The sequence below is a fragment of the Chinchilla lanigera genome, unplaced genomic scaffold (genome assembly GCF_000276665.1).
Source record: "Chinchilla lanigera isolate Chin_1 unplaced genomic scaffold, ChiLan1.0 scaffold00088, whole genome shotgun sequence".
Lineage (NCBI taxonomy): Eukaryota > Metazoa > Chordata > Mammalia > Rodentia > Chinchillidae > Chinchilla > Chinchilla lanigera.
The window spans coordinates 8,946,083-8,951,527 of NW_004955489.1; positions in this window are offsets into that span (position 1 = coordinate 8,946,083).

Below are 5,445 nucleotides of genomic sequence, written 5' to 3' on the forward strand. Positions count from 1 at the left end.
CAAAAAAGAAGGGGCTGGGGATTTAGCTCAGCGACAAAAAGCGCCTGCCTGGCAAGCGTAAGGTCGTGAGTTCGGTTCCCGGTACCGGAGAAAAAAAAAAAAAAAAAAAAAAAAAAAAAAAAGACAAAAAAGAAAGAAAGAAAGAAAAATGAGAAATGGTTGCATTAGGATAAAGCAGTGCAAGAGGGTAAGAGGGTGCAAATTGTATGTGGCTAGGAAGAGAGAAAGTGGCACTTAAACTGAGCCCTGAAAGGTAGGAAACAAGCAGCTATGTAAAGAACCAGGGAAAAGCTCTCTGGAGAGAGGGAGTAAATCTTGATGCCATGGAACTAGAAGGTGGTGGGCACCAGGAGAGCTGGGGAGAGCAGCACAATGTAAGGCTGAAGGGGTTGGCAGGGACCAGACTGTGGACTGCATTCTAAAATCAGTGAGAGGCAATTGAATGAATGGCTTAGTCCTGGAGCACAACAGTGTTCTGATTTATCACATTAGTGCAGTCTTCCATTCTTGCTCAGATTTCTCATTACACTTGTATTCATTTGCATGTGCCTGTGTATTTGGTTCTTCACAGGTTGATCCCGAGTATAGGCTCCTGTATCCACCACAAGAGTCAGTATACAAAACAATTCCATCATGCCAAGAACCCCCTGTTGCCGGCATGGCTGCCACAGCCATCTCCCTAGTTCTCTAGCCCTTCCCATTGGTAACCACTAATCTGTCCTCCATTTCTACAGTTTTGATATTTCAAGAACATTATGTAAGTGGAAAGTTCATTTGCCCCTCAGTATCCATGCATGATGGGTTCCAGGAGCCTCCTTTGGATACCAAAATCCACCAATGCTCAAATCTCATATAAAATGGCATGGTATTTGTAAATAACCTACACACATCTTCTCCTACACTTTGCCTCTAGGTTATTTACAATACCTAATATGTAAATAGTTGTTATATTTTATTGCATGTGGAATAATGGCGAGTAAGTGTATACATGTTCAGTACACACAGTTTTTTTCAAATAGTTTTGATTGGTGTTTGGTCCCATCTGCCGGTGCACAGCCTGCAGATACAGAGGACCAGTTGTACTCATTTTGAAACTGTTTTCTCACTCAGCCTGATTCCCCTGAAAGTCATCCAAATTGTTATGTGTCCTCATTTCATTCTTTTTTCTATGTAATATTCCAGATCACATTTATCTTTCTAAAAGACTACCTACTAAGGTGTGAGGAATGGTTCAGAGATTAAGAACCAAAACAGGGAGGCTAGTTAGGAAGCTTTCCCCATACTCCCTATCAAAGCTGAAGATGGCTCCAATCAGGGTGGTGCCAGTGGAGGGAAGTGGAAGGATTTGGTAAAACAGGTCTGATGAAGGAATTGGGCTTGACTTAAAGACATCATAGGGTAGACAACTATTTTTGAGTCCTTTCACAAAAATCCAGTGGAACCAGAAGGGCGAGTAGAGACAAGGGAAGGTTCCTTTCTCTGAGTCTGAAAAAAATGAGAGTATGTTTGTGAACAATTTAGGAACAATTAGTACGGAGGGGCTGGCAGAGCATGAGAGAAGGTTTTATTAAAGGAGTCAAGTCCACAAATAGAATGAGAGCTGGTTCAAGGAGAGGATTGGAGCCCTGCTATGCTGGTGCACATCTGTAATCCCAGCACTCATGAGGATGAGGCAGGAGGATCACGGTGAGTTTGAGGCCAGCCTGGGCTACATAGTGAGTTCAGGGCCAGTCTGAACTGCATAGTGAAACCCTGTCTCCTAAAATAAAAAGAATTGGCCCTCTGTTATGGTTGATACTTGGGGAGTCTAGAGGTTTGGCTAAGTGACTCAGCAGGGAGCCAGTGTGCTTACTTTGTATTCATCCTGAGCCTGTGCAAGCGGAGGGCATGGAGATTATGCTAAACCTACAGGCCCCTTAGGTGGGGGTAGCCTGCTTACGATATAAGGGAGGAAAAGAGGCTTGTTGCTCCCCTCTTTGCTCTTGTTGCTTTGCTATCTTTCACTGCCATGGACTGTTGCCCTCTGCCATGTGCCACTCTATCTCGGAGCCTGCCAAGTATGGACTGAAAGCTCCACAAACCGTGAGCTAAATAAACCTTTCCTTCCTTCATTATGGGTGTTGGGTGTTTTGTCTCAGCAACGAGAGAAAAGTAACCAAAACACCCTCACTCTGTACAAAGGCCTTCTCCACTGTAAGGAAGGCTGTGGACATCAAGGCTGATGGGAGCTGGAAGGCAGGGCAGCAGTATATTTAGATGAAGCAAATACAGCAGAGTCTGATGACTTGTTTTCCACTTGCTCACTAACTAGATGGTAGCCACTCTTACCAGAGAACTGGCAGAAGAAGCCCCTGCAAAGTCCTCTTCTCTCCCCCCAGCACCCAGGTCTTAGGCCTTCTCCTTTCTGCTGGGAGACCTCAGAAACAGTAATGTTAGGCCTTTCTGTATGGCAAGAGAAGCCATCCCACACATTGCCTAGGAAAAGGGAAAGCTGGTCTTCCCTACCCCATCATGGGAAGGCATTGAACAATCAGACAGTGCTCCTAAAAATGAACCCTGAGCCCAGCCCCCCAAAAAATGGCCAAGAAACACCCCATACGGAAGGCTCTAGATGGAGAACCCTCCCCCAGGGACACTTTCGGACATCCATCAGCCCTCAGTCAGTGTCCCTTGTGGTTTATTCTTCCAAAGTCCCCTTCCTTTCTCCCCCTCCTTTTTCATCCTTTCTTCTTTCCTCCTCTCACCCCACCTGTCTTCTCCACCCCTTTCTTCCTTCTTCTTTCCTTCTTCTTCCCTTCTCAAGATGATGGAGAAGTTTCCATTAGGAGTAAGGCAAGCTGCCCCACCTCCCACATGGCCCTAGTTTGGTCTGCACTCAAGGCCAGCCCTGTCTGCCTCTTAACACTTCATCTCCTTGGATTGGAACTCAACTTCTGGAGGTCACAGAAACACATCATTTCTACTTAAAGCGTGTAGGAGACTGTGGTGTGTGTTGCTGAATAAGCAAAATAGATAAAAGAAAAGGGGTTGCTCAGATTGAAGTTGTATGCTACATTTTCATAATGTCTTCAGCATTAAGAAACAAAAAGAAGCTAGGTATGGTGGTTCACGCCTGTATTCCCAGCACTCGGGAGACTGAGGCAAGAGGATCTCTGCAAGTTCAAAGCCAACCTGGGCTACAAAGTGAGTTCAAGGCCAGCCTGAACTGCATAGCAAGACCCTGTCTTTAAAAAGACAAAAAAAAAAAAAAAATGAAATAGACTGAAATTAAGTAATGTGATCTCAGATCTGATCATTTTAGTTTCTGTTTATTTGAGTAAGGAAATAGACATGAGGAAAAGAGTTTTCAGCTTCAACAGAATTTAAAACATCCTTGAGAGGAAATACAGAACCCTTGTCAGCACACAACTTCATCAAGTCCTTTGTCTTCTCTTCAAGCAGTACCATTAGCACTAGTAACTGTAAGCTATTGAAAATGTATTATGGGGGATATAGCTGAGTGATACAGCACCTACCTGGCAAGCACAAGGTCCTGAGTGCAATTCCTGGCACACACACACACAAAAAAAACTAAATCAAAAAATGTATTATGCTGTGGTGGAAGAGCGCGTGGAGCTCTGGAGAGTTCTGCACCGAGATTCCTGCAGCCTGTGCTGATGGTTGGGGAGAGGACACTAAGTGGTTGCAGGGTGCCAATGCACTGGGAGGCTGGAGAGAAAAAGCTACAAAAAATGGCTTTTGCCCTAGATGGCTCACTTGAGATGTTAGTAAGAATTGCCTCCTCAGTATTCTACAACTGTGATGAGGAGGAGGCCCAGGAGAGAAAACAAACAGACAAAGAAAAAGCAGCTGCTTTTGCTGCAGCACTAAGAGAAACAGACCCTAAATCTGATTTTGGGGGCCCCTAGAAGAACTCGACATCTGCATTCATCCACTACTACCATTAAAAGCCAGGCCACCTCAAGAGGAACTGCCCTAAGAGGCCCCTTGGGCCATGCCCTGAATGCAAAGGAGACCACTGGAGACCAGTCTGCCTCTGAAGGGGAGGCCCCGGAGCTCAGACCCATCCTACCAGTTAGTCTAACAGGAATGAGGGGGCCTGGGGCATACTCTGCCTTCTCCCTCTGGCCAGGCTGTCATCTCCATGGAGGAGTCCTGGGTAATCATGACTATAGAGGAAAAAGAAAACAGCCTGTTGCTAGACACAGGTGCAAGTCTCTCGGTCCTTCTTTTCAATCCTGGCCTTCCTTCCAGCTGTCACACCTCAGTGAAAGGAGTCACTGTTGAGGAGGTAATACGCTATTTTTCACAACCCTTAGGCTGTAACTACTTGTTAGATCCTTCTTGCATAAACACTTTGAAGATACCACCATGTATTACAGCAGCCATTGATATTTTCCTACTAATCTGTCCCTAACTCTGTAATGTTTGTATTGTTCCTATGCTATTTCATAAATGGATGTATATTTATTACTATGTGTTTCCTACAACAACCACTGAGAGTAGTCAATGAATATTCAATTGGTCACTCATGTATAGCTCTATTTATTTTCTTCAGAAACCTCTTTGAGGATACCAAAGTATAGTACAACCATTGATAATAACCTACCACTTTTGTCTGTAACTCACTATTATTTGTCTGTTTGTTTTCCTGAGAAACTATCTTGTAGATAACAATATCCATTGATAATTTCCTACCATTGATAATTTTCCTGTTGTAAAACAACAGCCATTGATAATTTCCTACCACTTTGTCTGTAATTCGGTAAGCCCCCCTATTACTATGTTATCCTTCTTTTACTCTTTAAAATAATAAAATAAATAAATAAAAATAAAAGCATGGAGCAAAAATGTAAAAAAAAAAGTATTATGTACCAATTTATGTGCATCGTTTTGTTTACTCTCAAGTTAGATACTTTTAGTTCCACTTTACAGATAAGGAAACTAATGATTCCTAAAAGATATTCCTAAGGATAACTACAAAGGTTAAGCAATTTTGAGTTCAGGATTAAAACCAAACAGTGTAGCACTAAGTCCCATAGGCTAAACCACTGTACTATACTTCCAAAACAGCAAATAAAGAGGTTTGTCACTTTTATTATAGTCATACAAAGTGGCTGTTTCTCTGAGGTGGGCGATTTGCTTTTCAAAGTGGTGTTGAATCCTTCCTCTGACTTTCCCCTATCCTTTCTGAGCACTAAGTGTCCCTTGCCACAAGGCTTCAAATAGTTGATCCATTTATGACCGTCACACAGCAGCAGTGACAGAGCCCAACATGGCTGTGCCAGCGAGTGGAACTCCCTGTCTGGCCAGGCTTATCATTCCCTTTCCATTCAGACCTTATAGGCCATCCACCTGGAGTCTAGAAAAATCTTGAAACACGTCCTGTGTATTTCCTTCATGAAACCTTTGTCACAGCTGACACAGTTTCAGTGACTTCCTGAC